Below are 18,000 nucleotides of genomic sequence, written 5' to 3' on the forward strand. Positions count from 1 at the left end.
CCAACAATTAACCACCTTTGGTCTGGGGCCCGTCAGCCACCATCCCTGCTCTGCTCAGTGCAGCTGGCCATCTCCACTCTGCTCTGCTCTGCTGGCTGGCCCCACTTCACTCTGGCCCACTGGTCATCCCACTCTGCTCCAGACCCAATGACCATCCCCACTCTGCTTCACTCTGCTGACCAACCCAGCTTTACTCTGTGCCCACTGGCTGTCCCACTCTGCTCCAGGCCTGCTAGCTGTCCCCGCTTCACTCCGGGCCCGCTGGCCATTCCCACTCTGCTCCAGGCCTGCTAGCTGTCCCCGCTTCACTCCGGGCCCGCTGGCCATTCCCACTCTGCTCCAGGCCTGCTTGCTGTCCCTGTTCTGCTCCAGACCTGCAGGCCATCCCCGCTCTGTTCCGGGCCTGCTGGCCGTCCCCCCTCTGCTCCAAGCCTGCTGGCCGTCCCCCCTCTGCTCCAAGCCTGCTGGCTGTCCCCGCTCTGCTCCAGGCCTGCTGGCTGTCCCCGCTCTGTTCCAGGCCTGCTGGCCGTCCCCCCTCTGCTCCAAGCCTGCTGGCTGTCCCCGCTCTGCTCCAGGCCTGCTGGATTAGAGGTGCTGGCAAAGCACAGCAGTTTAGGCAGCATCTAAGAAGCAGTAAAATCAACATTTTGGGCAAAAGCCCCTGGCTGGCTGACTTGCTCTGGACCAGGCTCGCTAGCCATCCCCACTTCACTCCAGGCCCGTTGCCGTCCCCGCTCTGGTCCAGGCCCGCTGGCAGTCCCCGCTCTGCTCCAGGCCTGATGGCTGTCACCGCTCTTCTGCAGGCCTGATGGCCAGGAGCAGAGTGGGGACGACCAAGTGGCCACCCCTGCTCTACTCCAGGCCTGCAGGCCATCCCCACTCACTCCAGGTCCACCGGCCATTCCAGCTCTGCTCCAGGCTCACTGTCCGTCCCTACTATGCTCCAGGCGCGTTGGCCGCTCCACAGTGTTTTGGGCTGCTGGCAGCCCCCCCACTCCGCTGACCACATTCCATGCTCCATTCCAAGTCACTGGCTGCTCCCACCTTGCTTTGGGCTACTAGCTGTCCCTGCTGGTTTCTGGGGCACTGACCACCATCTCCACTCCATTCTGGGCCACTGACCACTGTCCCTGTTCCATTCCAGGCTGCTGGCTGCCCCCCCTCTGTTCCAGGCCACTGACTGCTGTCCCTGCTCTGGGCTGCTGGCTGCACCCATTTCAGGCCACTGGCCGTCCCTGCTCTGTTCCAGGCCTCTGGTTGCCCCTGTTCCATTCTGAACCATTGACCGCTCTCTCCATTCCGCTTTAGGCTGCTGGCCACGCCCCGCTTCAGGCCGCTGGCTGTCCCCACACTGTTCTGGGCCACTGACCATTATCCCTGCTCCATTCCAGGCCGCTGACTGCAGTCCCCACTCCATTCCTAGCTGCTGGCAGAAGAGAAAAAAGAGGAAACAAAACACGAGATTTAAAAAAAGAAAAAGAAGGGAAAGGTTTGAGCAGACGAGCTCTAACTGCAGCATCCCATTTCACTGCCATCTTGGATTCCAGGCACATTAGCCATTGGCAACAGCTATCAAATATCTGCACTTCGAGGAGAGCACCAGTAACACCAAACATCACTAAGATTCTTACAGGCTCCTCTCTGAAAAGTTCCTACATTCTGTCCTAGTTTAGAGATTTTCTGTTCCTAAAGCATGGTGCTTTCGAACTGGCTACTGGGACAGTATTGATCACAGCTCAGATAAACATAGTTTCAGGAGAGAAGTGCTGACCGTACCTTCTAAATTTCTACCTCACAACAACCCAACTGGGAGTAAGACCCATTATTTGTCTGACTGTATTTACAATGACCATTCTATCAACCTGAGTCACACTGTATCCTTTTAGAACAAAGAGAACAAAGATCAGTACAGCACAGGAACAGGCCCTTCAGCTCACCAAGCCTACACCAACACATGATGCCTTTTTAAACTTAAAAATCTTTCGCATTCACACAGTCTTTATTCCTTTTATTCCCTGCTAATTCATGTATCAGTCAAGATGCCTCTTCAACATTGCTATTGTATCTGCTTCTACCATCTCCTCTAGCAGCGCATCCCAGGCACTTAGCACCATCGATGTAAAAAAAACTGCCTCTCATATCTCCTTTAAACTTTCTCCCTTTTACCTTAAACCTATGTTTTCTAGGAATTGACATTTCTACCCTGGGGAAAAAAAACTCCATTCTATCTATCCTTCTCATACTTTTGTAAACAACATAGGTCACCCTTCAGCCTCTGATGTTCAAGTGAAAACAAACTTGAGTTTGTCCAATCTCTCCTCATAGCTAATACCCTCCAAACCAGCAAAATTCTGGCAAACCTTTTCTGTATCCTCTCCAAAGTTTCCACATCCTTCTGATAGTTTGGCAACCAGAACCATACACAATATTCCAAATCCAGCCTAATAAAAGTTCTGTACAACTATAACATGACTTGCCAATTTTTAAACTCTATGCCCCAACCAATGAAGGCAAGCATGACACATACCTTCTTACGATCTTACCCACTTGCGTCGTCGCTTTTAGGGAACTGTGGACCTGTATCCATCTATATGTTGATGCTCCTAAGAGTTGTCATTTACTGTATACTCCTCTCCCGTATGAAAGTCAAGAGGGGTACAGCATGAAAACAGGCCCTTTGGCCCAAATTGCCCATGCCGCCCATTTTTTTTTACAATTAAATTAGTCCCATTTGCCAGTATTTGGTCCATATCCCTCCATACCTATCCCATCCATGAACCTGTCTAAATGTTACTTAAAGGACAAAATTGTACTCGCTTCCATCACTACCTCTGGCAGCCTGTTCCAGACACTCACCACCTTCTGTGTGAAAAACTTGCCCTTCTGGACACCTTTGTATCTCTCCCCTCTCACCTTCAACTATCCCCTCTAATTTTGGACTCCCCTTTGGACTATGAGAAAAACTGTCTGCATTCTACATTATCTATGCCTCTCATGATTTTATATACCTCTATAAACACACCCCTTTCTCCTACGCTCCAGGGAAAAAAAGTCCCAGCATATCCAACCTCTCCTTATAACAAAAACCTTCCTGTCCAGGTAGCATACCAGTGAGCTTTTTCTGCACTCTTTCTAGTTTAATAATATCCTTTCTATAGTAGGGCAACCAGAACTGCGTCAGATTAAATTCAGATTAAATTCCATCTGCCAATTCTCTACCCAAGTCTCCAGCCTAAATAGTCCATAATAAAATATCATACACTCTATTCAAAATAATCCTTTCTACTACAGTGCTCCAAATAGTCTCTTGCACATAACAGCATATCTCAAATAGGGCAAACATTTCAAGCATTATCATGTAAATATCCTGGCATCAATATCCCAAACCTTTAATACTTCAGTGAAAATCAAGCATTAAAATTGGAAGAAAAAAGAATTGCACTAATATTGCATCTTACACAATATGAGCATTGTAGTTTAGGAAAATATAATCATTAACCTAACTTAGGAAATGTGGCAGCCAATTTGCATACAGCACTATCCCAACAACTGGAGACTGAACACAATCTGATTACTGTAGACGAGTATTGGATTCAACAAATTTGTTTTTCTCCCTCTGCAAACGCAGCCAGACCTGCTCACTTTCTCCAGCAGTTTCTATTTTCAACTGCCTTGATTGAGGGATGAAGGTTGGCCAAGACACCAAGGTGAACTCTTCTTTGAAATAATGATTGTGAAATCTCTTACCTCCACCTGCAAGGGAAGATAGGGCCTCTGCTAATTGTCCCGGATACAAAAACAGCAGTGATGCACTCCCTCAGTACAGCATAAAAGTGACAAAGTGTCAGCCAAGATTTTATTTTTTTTTTAAACTGTAAAGTAAGAATTCTATCACTGAATAGCAAGTGATACTACTTATAAATATAGCCTTTTACTGATAGAAATATGACAACTCAAATGAAATATTACCAAATACTGAAGCCTTTTTTATTTCACAAACTTAACAAAGATCAAGTTCAAGGTCCGAAACTAATTTCCAAGTGAACAAAACAGTCAGAAACCAATAAAGCTCTTCTTCATTCTGGTACAAACCCTGCAGCACCCCCTTAACCTCCAACCACTACCTTCCACAACTCTTCAAGCAGAACTCTAACTCACTTCCAAGGTTTAATCACACTGAATGTGCCAAAAGTAATAAAAAGTGATATTTAAAAAATCAGACTGCTATAACCAGACTGTAAAATGTAACAGGGATATTACAACTAAAGGTTTTTTACAAAGCTGTTTCCTGAAGGAATTCTGCAGTACCTTAGTTTCCTGTTTCTACAGAACCTTCTGTATTTTAAGTGCTGGACAGATTTCATTGCATCAGAACAAAAGAAAGCCAATGCATACATACATGGGTTTACAGTTCAATGAAGCACCTGACTTTGTTTCAGGTCAATATGTAAGTAAAGTTCATGTAGATCTAGTCATGCAGAAACTTCAGGGTTAACTTGAGATGTTGGGGTTAGTCCTCAGCTCACCTGTGACCTCAGATTTTGGAGTGTTTACATTTATCACGGGAAGCAGTGCTGCCTTCAAAAGGTGCCAGAGCTGACCACCCTTTTACACAGAAGTGAACCACTCAGTAATTGTGGTGTTGTCTTGTTTACTTTGCAGCCAAAACTGCCAAAATCATGGCCACTGAGAATGCGGAACACCAGAGATCTTGCTCATGAGAAAAGTATGTAACAAAGATGATTTTCTATTCGGAGCCCAATAATATGATGGGCTTGTAAGAGTGGCAATAATACACTGTACATCAGAAGTGGAAATATGAATACTGGTGTAACAGCAACCTTGATAAGGAGGGTTGGGTGCAATAAGTTAAAGCTGAAAATGTGTTGCTGGAAAAGCACAGCAGGTCAGGCAGCATCCAAGGAGCAGGAGAATCTTCAGGAAGGCTCATGCCCAAAACATCAATTCTCCTGCCCCTTGGATGCTGCCTGACCTGCTGTGCTTTTCCAGCAACACATTTTCAGCTCTGATCTCCAGCAACTGCAGTCCTCACTTTCTCCTGCAATAAGTTAAACTTTTCATTTTGTGTTCTTCAGAAGCTCTGTTCCACTAAGAAATAAGAGAAAATTCATCAGTTATGTTGGGTTCAGTTTTTACATGACTACTTTCTCTATTTCAAACAATTACTCCACTGTCAACATTAATGGACTTTTCCATAAAAGACAGTCAGTGGTGAACAGGAAACGCACTCGCTCTTAAATGTGTTCCCAGTGTGCAGTCTCATTTTCCCACAACCATTTGCAGATAAACCTGATTTTTCAATAAAGGAAAATTTCACCCTGACAGTAAATGCCATAGAGGGGAGAGAAAACAAAAAACATTATTCTATATATATATTACACTAAAAGTTGATTTGAAAAAAAAAGTACTTTAATTTCTCAAGTGCTTTTCACAACCTAAGAATGCTCCAAATATTTTATGCTGAATTAGGTACTTGAACTGTACAAACTGGCAATGCAGGAAACACAGCATCCAATTTATTCATGGCAAATTCCTGCTACAAAAGTGTGAAAACAAGCCATATTTCTGTTTCAGTAATAGTAATTGAGGGATTAAAATTATTCATGACGCCAGGCTAACTCAGTGTGAGGCTAGAGTGAGCATCATTTTAAAGGTTTATCCAAAAACAGTGCATCACTTCCCCAGTACTAACCCTCCAGTATTGCATCACTTCCTTAGTACTAACCATCTGACAATGCAGCACTCCTTCAGTACTGACCCTCCAACAGCGCAGCACCCTTTCAGTACTGACCCTCTAACAATGTGGCACTCCTTCATTACTGACCGTATGACAGTGCGGCATTCCCTCATTAGTGAACCTCCAACAGTGCAGTACTCCTTTAGAAATGACCCTCTAAAACTGTAGTACTTCCTCATTAGTAACCCTCCAATAGTGCGGTGCTCCATCAGGACCAAGCCTCTGACAGTGCAGCAGTCCCTCTGTAATGTCCCTCCTACAGTGTAATGCTACCTTAGTAATGACTGTCAGACAGTGCAGCGCTCACTCAGCATTGACTCTTGACAATGCAACACTCACTCGGCTATTGCCTGTCCAACAGTTCTGTGCTCCTTCAGTAATGACCCTCCAATAGGTAGCATCATCTCAGTACTGACCATCTAATAATGCAGTATTTCTTTGGAACTAGTTATCGAATATGCAGTGTTCACTTGGTACTGACCCTCTGACAGTGAGGCAGTCTGATACTTCCAACATTGCAGGACTCACTCATGCAATAGTAGTGGATTGTCAGCCCAGATTCTTGTGTTCAAATCTTGAAGGGGGACTTTTATGTATAACTTTCAGACTGGGAGGCAAGTGCACTTCTCAATGAGCCTAGGGCTTGTAAAGAGATGGTCACTAATGATAAAACCTATGGTACTACAACTGTAGTATGGGCCCTGGAGTCATGCTACAGCATTTTCTGTGTACTCCCAGATCCCCAAAAGGTGAATCCAAAATAACAACCAGTCCAGCATTGTTTCCCAGCTATACCAGTTGGTAAAGGTGGAATGTTTGAATCACATAGATCAGGACAAAATCAGTGGTCACTCATTTCAGCTCGGCTGGAAAATCACCGATACATCAAAATCAGGGCCAAGAAGGAAAGGAAATCAGAGTCCCTGCTGCTCAGCTGTCTCCAATGACTCCCTCCCTGCTGAGTTGACATTACGAATGTAAGAGCTCAATCTATGCTGTCAAGACTCCCTGTTTAGGTTAACGCAAAAGGAATATAAAGAACCTTCGTGCCCATGCACTCATGTAAACTGAAGAAAAAAAAGAGAAATGAAAGCAAAAATAAGTAATTTTTTCAAACCTACGGGAATAAAGCAAGTGAATAATCGAAAGGGTGTGGCTAATTTTCTTTTACTGTTTGTAGGGAAATCTTGGTTGTTTTTTTAAAAAAGGACAAACAAGGCTACAGGAATAACATCTGCCTTGTTAGAAAAAGGGCAACCGACAGAGCAGCTCTGTGTCATTTCAACTGCTAACGTGTCCACAAGAAGTATTACAAACAACAAGAAGTGCTGGATTCTCTGGTTATACAAGTGAACACCACTATTCAATATGTGCACTGGGGACGGGGGTGGGGGGGGTTCCTTAAGAGTTGTCACAGCTATGAATTGCAAGTCAAGTGATTGAACAGATAAAGGCTTGCGTTTTAACTCCACAGCTATGTAATATTACACCAGGACTCCCACCTACTTTATTCTGGAGATTGCACTTCCCAGTAGCAGAAATACAAACTGCAGCTTTTTCCTTGCTTCCTGCTGAAGAATCTAGTTTGGAAGTAATCTGCAAGAAACTGGTTTGGACTGAGACAAAAAAAAAGACTTATCCAGCTTTTAAAAAAGACAAATATATCCAAGAAGTTGAAATCTTTTCAGTACCTTTTCTTGACTAGAAGTACGATCTCACTCAGAGCCTGGAATGTGTACATTGGAATGTGTGGGGGATTTGCCTGTGTAAGTGGGATAACGAGAAACTACTGATGTGTGCCTGAGACGAAACACTGAATAACCCAAAAGGAGGACCTTACCAGCAACGAGCCGGTGCATGCCACTCCAGCTAATTCTGGGCAATTCAGAAGCTCCATGAACTAAAAACACAGCAAAGGAGGTAAGATTCAAGACAGTCTCAATGTTCTCACTGGGATTTCAGTAAACTGCAAGTGGGTGAGGGAATGCTACATTAAATTTCCAAATGAGATTCACTTAAAAGATGGACAGAACACTAAGTTATAGATTTCACCCTCCTGAACTCAGGTTACATTGAAGGAAGCAATCTGAGTTACATACGAGCCAGACTGAAACACTGGCATTACAAGTCTGTCATAATATTAGTTGCAAGAACAATTTGAGGTGATGAGCCAAAATAATCACAATATTAAGGTATAATTAATTTCTCCAAGGTGGCATATTGATTAGAACAATGCTAAATTAGTCCTTTGACAGGATATTAATTTTTCTTATTTCTGATCAGTTCACACTTTGAGATAGGTAACACTTTTAGATTTGCTTTTTCCAGTAGGTTTTAAGGTTGAAATTGGAAATAAAATAGTGTTGAGGGCTAGCATTTGTCAGAATAAGAATGAATAATAAAGGTGCTTTTACACTGGTTCTTTGCTCTTGCTGTTTAATGACAGAGAGGCTTCTGTGCATTGCTCTCCACTGTGATTTGTCAGTCAGATGCAAGTTGCACTGGCCCCCACTATTAATGTGAAGGTGCAACTGTAATTAGATTGTCAAGGGACTGGTTCACCACGTTTATTATACAGTAACCAACAGATTTCATCAAAAAGCAATTTCGTAATCACACATTTTTAGGATGTTACAATCGTATTGTTCTATTAAAATTGAAGCTAATGGTTCAGTACAGCTGATAACTGTATTTGGCGAACATCTGCAATGAAAAAGTGATCTATTGAGTAATATTTAATCATTCCAAAATTATTGCTGAAGACACTTGAAATACGCTGCAATAAAATTTTTGCACAGTTAGTTCTGAATCATATCTTTAAACAAGTAAATATTCAATAGTCCTTCTTTTCAACATAAATAAAATGTTTCCATTTTTCATTTCAAACAAAATAACGTTGTCTTTCCAAATACAATGATGTCAAACTAGGAAAATCTCTTCATATTTTTCAGAAGTGTATGATTTTTCTGAGTTTTCAGTTTTGCTGAAACAGAACATATTCTGAGGTAAAGACAGGTATGGGAGTTCCTGCATCAAGTTTACATGCTCTGGATGCTGCAAGCTTGTGCAGCACAGTTAAGGTGGAGAATGGCCAATATTTTGCGCTGTAGAACGGTGATATAAAGGCTGATTGTAAATATAACCCTCCCTTGCTTGATTAGTGATCTCGAAAAAAGCTAAGAAATGTAATCGGGTGGAGCAGTATACTGGAGCTCCAGTGTACTATGTAAATAGAATACTTGAAGCTTTTCAGAACAATATACTGGGTTACACTCTTTATCTTATTCATAATATCTTTAGCCTGAGGCAAAAAAAGGCGCCAAATCATAATTGCACTTTCTAAACAGTAAATGGCTCTGATATTTTTGCTGTACTTCAGCATTGTCAAATTCTCAATTTAATTAAAAATGTATTGATTTTACACTATTGTCTCAATGCACAGAAATTGGAGGGTTTTCAATAGGGAAGCAACTTCAAGATTGAACTTTTTTTAACAAATTATTTATTTAAGTCATTTTTAAAAAAATAGTTACCAAATAAATGAAAACAGAAGATATCCTGGAGCACACATTTTATATAAAGTTACAGCAATGTCATCGTACAGGATCCTAAAATCAGCCTGAAACTTGCTGGAACTTTTAATAAAATGTTCCACAGAATTCTAGAACCCAAATTTGTAAAGATACCTCATACAAGTGAACTCCCAATCTCATCAAAGTCATTTTAGTAGAAAGTTACAAGTTGTCTCGGGGAAGGGAGGAAAGATCAGAGGGAAAATCATCCCAGAATTGTCCAGTTATACTTCCCAACAACTGATTCAAAGATATTTTAACAGAAGACTGGGAAGAAATCAGCTGCTCAACCTAGGAAAAGTTGGTTTAAGGAAACTAAGTGAATTAAGAGTGTGAAATGGAATGACAAATGAAAGAATAATTTTCTGTCAAAAAAAGGGTTAAAGTGAAATTCTGCTAATTAGTATCAAAGGTGATTTTACATCTGAAGTATTGCGTGAAATCATTTTAAATGCTGTAATTTTATTTGTGTGATTAGATACGCAATACTCCATTATCCAGTCTAAACTATTTCAAAAATTTTTAAACATTTGTGATAGTTTTAAATCTTCGCTATAGTTAATGTTCTTTGAAGCTTTTACTGATTGACATTTTGGGAGCCAAAGAAAGGTCTTACTGCATTTTCCATCATAATATTTAATTGACTGTGGCACCAAAATCCCTTTTCTACTTTAAGACCCGAAGGGTGAAACATTAGCTGGGTGTTCAAACTAAATGTCACATTCTCCTGATAAAGGTTACACAGATCTAAATTTTGTCAGTAAGGCTTTTTTCAGGCAATAATTTTGGCATTATTTAGGGTTCTGGCAGTCTTTGGACTGCCTGTATAATTTTCAATATAATAGTTTATCTAATTGGAATACACTATGGTTTTGATGGGATTCCATCAAGCCATTGCAAATGAAGTTCAATATTTCAAAACCAGTAGATTATGGCTGGAATTTTGAACAACAACCACTTTTATTTAAATACCTTTAATGTAATGAAACTTCCCAAGATGCTTTACAGGAACATTTTTAAATTAAGTTTGACTCAGAGCCACATAGGGAGATATTAGAATCAATGATCAAACATTTGGTCATAGAGGTGGGTTTTCAGGATTGCCTTAAAGAAGGAAGGTGAGGTACATGGCCACTAATAGCAGAACAATTAATTGGGAAAGCATAAGAGGTCAGTAGTAGAGGAGCACAGACATCTCAGAGTTGTAGGTTGTAGATTATAGAGATATGGGTGAAACCATAAAGGCAATTGAAAATAGAGATGAGAATCTTAAAATAAAGATATTGCTTGACTGGGAGCCAGAGAAAGTTAGTGAGCAAAGTGATGGCAGGGATGTGGCACTTGATGAGAGTTAACAGTCATCAAATTTTTGACTAACCTCAGGTTTAAAGAGGTTATATGTGAGAGACCAGGCAGGAATGAGTTGGGATAGTCAAGTCAAAAGGTAACAAAGGCTGGGTAAGGATTTTAGCAGGAGTTGACCTCATTCAGGGGTAAAGTCAGGGCAATGCTAGAGAGATAGAATTGAACAGTATTAATGATGGCAGAGACATGAGGTTGAAGGTACATCTTGAAATCAATTATGACACTAAGATTGCAAACAGACTACCTTGAACTCAGACTGTTGGCAGGGTAAAGGATTGAGTTGGTAACTAAGGAACAGAATTTGAAGCTGGAATCAAAAACAATGAGAAAATTTCTGCTCAGGCAGTGTTGAATGTTGGAGAAGCATCAAGTTAAACAAATTCTTAGTTAAACTTATTAGGATAAAACACAGAGGTGGCCTAGTGGCATTATCGCTGGACTGTTAATCTAGAAACCCAGGTAATGATCTGGGAGCCTAGGTTCAAATCCCACCATGGCAGGTGGTGGAATTTGAATCAATAAAAATCTGGAATTAAGAGTCTAATAATGACAATGAATCCATTGTTGTTAAAAGCTCATCTAGTTCAGTAATATCCTTTAGGGAGGGAAACTTACCTGGTCTGGCCTACATGTGACTCCAGATCCACAGTAATTTGGTTAAGCTCAGTGATTGGCACTGCTGCCTCACAGCACCAGGGACCCAGGTTCAATTCCAGCCTTGGGTGGCTGTCTGTGTGGAGTTTGCACATTCTCCCAGTGTCTGCGTGGGTTTCCTCCAGGTGCTCCGGTTTCCTCCCACAGTCCAAAGATGTGCCAGTCAGGTGAATTGGCCATGCTAAATTGCCCGTAGGTGCATTAGTTAGAGGGAAATAGGTCTGGGTGGGTTACTCTTCGGAGGGTCGGTGTGGACTTGTTGGGCCAAAGGGCCTGTTTCCACACTGTAGGGAATCTAATCTAATCAACCACAGCAATGTACTGATAACTGCCCTTGGGCAATTAGAGATGGACAATAAATGCTGGTCAGCCAGCGATTCTTTCATCACATGGATAAATAAGAAGCAATTTACAGTTTTGCTATTAATCTGTTCCCTACAAGTGAACTCCCATTTCCATCTCAAACTGTTCTTCACAGCAAATTGATTACTTCTTGAAATGCAGCACGTAATTGTTATGTTTGCACACTTTGCAGCCAATTTGAACACAGCACAATCCCAGAAACAACAAGCTGACTAACCAGTTAATCTGTTCTGTTGTTGTCAATTGCACAATGAATATTATCCAGAGTGTCTTCAAAAAGATTTCCTGCTCTTCTTTCACACCCATTTAAGCAGATAGATAGGGGTCTTATCTACTTTCTCATCTGTTAAAAATTTGGCCCACAGTACATACACAAACTTAAGTGAGAATTTAATCTACAATTTTCAGGGTGAGACTACAACCACCAGAAGCAAGCTGCCATGAGAAGGGGAAAGACTGAGAAAGAGGAAGATTGCAAATTTAGTTGCTGACTAGATTCATAGCTATCAGCAAATAATCTTTAGATACACACACATTTTCATTTGTGGAAATTTTTCCCGTTAGTTAAATATCCTGTTGCAGAATGTTTAGATTGATCTTCATTTTGTGGAAGATAATGAATTACATCACTCAAAATCATTGTGTTCGGTCAGTCCTGAAGTGTTTTATATGACATTTTATAATTTTGAGTTACAAGATAACATGAGTAGATATCTGTATTAAAAGAATGCACATTTGGATGGAACTTTAAATGGCTTTAACATTACCTGAACCTTTCGGTGGATACTACCTTGTAATCCACTCCTACTTATCCAACGTCCACTTCATTCTTACACACTGCAGCATCAAATCACCAGTTTCAATTTTAAATAAACACAACTGTAGATACGCCATTATCAAGGCTTGAGGGGCTTCAGATACTGCCATAACTTCAATTAGACTTTAAAAGGGAATGGGAGTTCCCCAGTCATGCTGACCAGTAAGTCTGCCAGAAAAGAGACAGTCAGCCTTATTCAGCTGGTCATTCAGTTGGAGTTCAACAGCCACCTTAATCTTCAAAATAATTAGAAAACTACAAACTGTTTAAACTTCTGACAGTTTTTTTTGCCTTTCAATAAAATTTCCCAAAACCTACTAACCCAATTGCATACTGCTGTAAAGTTGTCCAACACGTTCATCTGATATTCCTCCCTTTTCTAATTTAGCAAAAATGTCATTATTAGGCCAAAGCCTGCACTGAAATAATGAGGAGAATGATTTCAACAAGACATAAAGCATTTATGCATTGACATAATTTCAGTACCACTAGAGTTAACGATCAAATTACACGAGTAAAATCTGCTTTTTATTAATGTAAATGTAGAGAATGCAAAGGAAGATTCAAGAAGCCTAAGAAATGTCTCACAGTTTGTACTATTTCAGTTCTTATGGTTTGGGGGAGGAGGAACGTTTTATTTTACAATATTTAACTTAGCCACAAACTGTGTTATTTATGTGACAGAAAATGCACTATTAAATTATAAAAGAAACCCCATTCACAGAGTACCAGTATGACTAAGTGAGAACATATGCACTTTTGTTTGACTAAGTTAGCAGGCAGCCAGTCTAGCAGTGCCTGCCACAACAAAAACCTGATACTCTGAAACAACTGTAATAACAACTTACGATGGCAGGGGTCCAGATCTGATGAGAGTCAATCATGTAGCCCTCTCAGCACTTGCATATTATTCAGTTTGTCGGGATTCTCTCTCTTCCTACATCCGCACCACCCACACCATCAGCCGCCACTCCCAACCTTTCCAATGCACATCCCTAACATTAGAAGTTACAAACGAAAAGCAGTGACACGGAGAACAGATAAATTTTGCGGCGTGTGCCTGTTCCCAAATGTATCTCAGGAAATATAAGTTGCAAATTATTAATTTTGATGCATGTTTGCAAGGACTGAAGATGAGAAACAGCATATGCTTTTTGTTTTAAGTAGCACCGTATCATCGAACACATGAGGAAAAAAGAAGTTCTTCGGAAGAAGTGTTAAAAACCCTCACAGTGAAATAAGGTTAGCTGGCACTTTAGTCTCAAGAACAGACCATTCAGTATTATATCAGACAACAGTGATATAGTTCTGGATGAAAGGAGTTTCGGGAAGACCGGGTTTTTGTTCATATATTTATTAAGAAAACGAAAAGCCCAAAATTCTTCAGTTTTCTCAAAAATTGCCTCCCCAACTGAAATGAAGAAAGCTCAGGTCTAGTCTGTGAATATTGGCTGTCGAAACAATTTTACTGCAGAAAAATCAAGGTTGGGCACAGAAGTTACAATGAAAAGCAAGAAATAATTCTCAGAGGATTTTTCTTTCATTGGAACCTATCTGTCTTGAAGAGGTATATACGTTTCCTAACTATCAGTACTGAGAGTTTGATGTTTGCAGATTAAACAAATTACAAACAGAACTCAATGAATCACAAGTTATAGGACACAAGGATTATATAGATCATCTAAACAGAATTATATTAATTTATAAATGCGTCCCATGAGTAAACAACCAGCTTAGCATAACTTTTCATGTTGCTGACAGGAACACCAGCAGACGTATATTGTAATGACATAATATGTCCAGAATAATATATATACAAAACAAAATGTATGAAATAAAATAACATAACTCATGCTGACACTCCAAAGTAGCATTGAGGGATGTTGCACAGTCAGGGATATTATTCTTACAGTCTGCCTTTTCTAGCACATGTTAAACACCCTGAAGAAGATCAGGGAGTATCCCCTTTCCCTTTGTTCTAACCCACAGTTTTATTTCAATCAACAACACAAAAAGCAGAGGATCCTTCTATTTTGGGGACCCTGCACATTTAGAATGTCATTATATTCACCTACAGTGAGAAAAACAGTAATGGCACCCACAAAAAGGGGGTATTTGCATGTGAAGCTTGGGATGGTTCGCAGATTTGTGGCAAATCTATGTACATAAATATAAGGTCTTCCTTTATTTGTTATCTTATATTTATGATGGCAGATCTCCAAGGGCATCGCTCATCAATCTAAATCAGAGAAAATTTAGCAAATGCAAAACACGTACAGTCCCTCACCGACTGAAGCTAGAAATATACACGTTTATATGTCTTGCACCTTAATACTTGTCAAAGCATTTCACAAATTAATTACTATTTAAATGTTAATTTTAGCTATGTTGTCGTGGCACAGCAAGAAAGATCTAAAATGTGGTTGGTCCTTGCAATATGACAACTCTGAGGGTGGGGCTTGTAACACCTATTTGATTCCCATTATTTGATAGTTCTCCATAGTGTCAGCTGCAACTCAGTAGGTTGAACTATCACCTGAATCAGTAGGCCATGGATTCAAGTCTGGAGGGCACATAATGGAAACTCATACATCATTGCAATACTGAAGGAGTTCTGCACAATTGGATGTGCTGTCTTTCAGGCAAGGCATTAAAACAAGGCACCTTCTGCTTTTCCAGGTGGAAGTAAAATCTTCCCACGGCTACTGTTTAAAAATGAATCGGGGAGACATAGCTTATCCTTCAACCAAATCAAAATCAAAATATGATCATTACTCTATGGCTGCTCATGGGGTCTTGCTCTGTGAAAAGTGGTTGCCACATTTCCTACATAACAGTGGTGATGACTTTTTAAACATAACTTCATTGGCTGTAAAGCACTTTGCAACTTACTCAAGTCATGAAGGTTACTAAAAGACAGGAGGTCTACAGCACAGAAAAAGGCTCTTCAGCCCATTTAGCCTGCTCCGGTCAAAAACAAGCACATAACGATTCTAAACTCATTTTCTTGCAGCTGACCCACAGCCTTGTACGCCTTGCCATCACAAGTGTGTATCGAAATACTTCTTAAATGTTATGAGGGTTTCTGTCCCTACTACCTTTGAATGAAATGATTTTTCCTTACATCTCCTCCTCGTCATTGATCACTCAACCAAGTTTCTTTCCAGCTACCCTATCCATGCCCCTCATAATTTTACATACCTCAATAATGCCCCCTCATTCAGCTACTTCTGCTTTAAGGAAAATAACCCTAGTGTAAACAATTTTCCTTTATAACTAAAACTCTCCACCATGGGCAACATCCTGGTAAATCTCTTCTGCACCCTGTCCAGTGCAAATACATCTCTCCTACAATGTAGGTTCTAGAAATGCACACAATACTCTACCTGGTACCTAAACAATGTTTTATACAGCTCCAGCATCACCACCCTGCTTTTAAACTCTACATCTCATCTAATAAAGGCAAGTATTTGATATGCCTTCTTAACTACTTTGTCTACCCACTGTGTCACTACCTTAAGGGACCAGTGACATACATTCCAAGGTCCTTCTGAACCTCAGTGCTTCCTCCTGTTTGTCTTGTATTCTCTTGCCTTGCTTGTCCTGTCCAAGTCTTTAATTTTTTTACAAACATATGTACTCGTTTGTTTAAATCATCTTATTTATGAAGACTTGGATGTAAAGATGATTTTGATGCAGAAAAAACAATTAAAACTTTAAATACAAATGAAATTGGTTGAATGGAGATTAAAAGTAATTGAGTTTCCTAACATGACTGTCAGAACTGTCAGCATCTGGTCACATGATAATAAATGATTATAAATTATATCAGGAAAACTTATTTTAACATCATTGAGAAGTTAGATGTGCTTAACAAATACTATTCAACACAATTGATAAGTCAAACACCTTAACTGAAACAGAGATAAAAGTAACACAGTAAATCACATTACATGCTGAATTTTACTGGAAGTAGACTAAGAATCTATTTTGGTGAAGTTCATGGAGAGTTTCTCTCTACGAGGCCTAGAAAGATTCCTCACACTATTCTCCCTAACTCACTGCGGTAGCTATGCACCACACCTCAATGGTACTCCAATTATCATATCATCCTATTTACCACAACCAGATTGGATGTTTTCTATGGTGTATCTATAAAAATTGGTAAGAGTCCTGTGGACATGCCAAATTTCCTTAGCCTCCTGAGGAAGCAGAGACATTGTTGTGCTTTCTTGACTGTCGCATTGACATGGATGGACCATGGATGATTGCTCGTATCATAACTCCCAGGAACTTGATGCTCTCAACCATCTCCACCTCAGAATTATTGATACAGACTGCGTCGTGCCCTCCACTCTGCTTCTTGATGTCAATGGCCGGCTCCTTCGTTTTGCTGACGTTGATGGAGAGATTATTGTCTTTACACCATGCTGCTAAACACTTAATTTCTTTCATGTATTGTCTTGTTGCTATTTGAGATTCAACCTACAGTGGTGGTGTTGTCAGCAAACTTAGAAATGGAGTTGGGGTGGAATTTGGCAACACAGTTGTGAGTGGATAAGGAATATAGTAGGGGGCTTAGTACACAGCCTTGCAGCACACCGGTGTTGAGGATTATCGAGGAGGAGATGTTATCACCTATTCTTCCTGATTGTGGTCTATGGGTCAGGAAGTCAAGGACCCAGTTACAGAGGGGGGAGCCAAGAACTAAGTCTCAGAATTTAAAGATAAATTTATTTGGAATTATGGTGTTGAAGGTAAAACTGTATTCAGTAAGTAAGAGCTTGACCTTGTTATCCAGATGTTCTATGGATGTGTGTAGGGTCAGGGAGATGGTGTCTGCTGTGGGCCTGTTGCAGTAGGTGAATTGCAAAGGATCAGGGCAATTTCGTAAGCTGGAGTCCACGTGAGCCATAACACAAGAGATAACAGTTGGCCTCTAATTGAACATTTGATTTAAGCTGAACCTGAGTAAAATCTGTTTAAAACAAATCATCCTCTCTAAAGCATTAACTGAAACAAAACATCTCTATACAGCAGTACTCAGGAGCGAAAATTGAGTTACAAACAAAAAAAAAGGGCACACAACCTGCACTGAAAAGAGAAATTGAATTGAAAGGGTGAAATGAAAAACTGGAAATAGGCTGATTCTTGACACATGAACAAAACCTGGGAGCCCAGAGCAACGTGAAAAGCAAATCAATTAATTAAAGTATATTTTAAATCGCTTACTAAATTTAGAGGGAAAAAGTGCTGCTTTCAACAAGAAGCCTGCCAGAACCAACTTGGTATTTAAGAGCCAGCTGCTGAGCTGAGAGACTTGAGAACACTGAGCTGCCAATTAGAGGTGCTGGCCACCTCTGATTCCCATCAAGTAAATGTAGGAATCAGTCACAGACTTCTTAATGGGCCAATCCAAACATCAGTGAGTACTTAATTAGAACAAGGTCGGGATCAAGCACAATATGATC

At 40.5% G+C, this 18,000-nt stretch overlaps 2 protein-coding genes across 5 annotated transcripts in view; one reads left to right on the forward strand and one right to left on the reverse strand.

Moving 5' to 3' along the window:
• The window catches only part of LOC140457114 (macro domain-containing protein CT2219-like), a 1,058,378-nt gene that overhangs the window by 927,383 nt on the left and 112,995 nt on the right, over positions 1–18,000 (reverse strand). The gene's annotated exons all lie outside the window — the stretch shown is intronic.
• LOC140457112 (leucine-rich repeat transmembrane protein FLRT1-like) overlaps positions 1–18,000 on the forward strand; it is a 194,137-nt gene that overhangs the window by 148,045 nt on the left and 28,092 nt on the right. The window contains exons 2-3 of one of the 3 annotated variants that reach the window (XM_072551122.1): positions 4,663–4,726; positions 7,233–7,678. The exons of 1 other annotated variant lie outside the window; for it this stretch is intronic. The gene's annotated coding sequence lies outside the window, so the exon portion shown is untranslated. Of the gene's footprint in view, positions 1–4,662; positions 4,727–7,232; positions 7,679–13,706; positions 13,772–18,000 lie in introns of those variants that run through there. One more of the 3 variants, XM_072551124.1, reaches the window with a different exon arrangement.

Source organism: Chiloscyllium punctatum, chromosome 31 (genome assembly GCF_047496795.1).
Source record: "Chiloscyllium punctatum isolate Juve2018m chromosome 31, sChiPun1.3, whole genome shotgun sequence".
In the NCBI taxonomy this organism is placed as follows: Eukaryota; Metazoa; Chordata; class Chondrichthyes; order Orectolobiformes; family Hemiscylliidae; genus Chiloscyllium; species Chiloscyllium punctatum.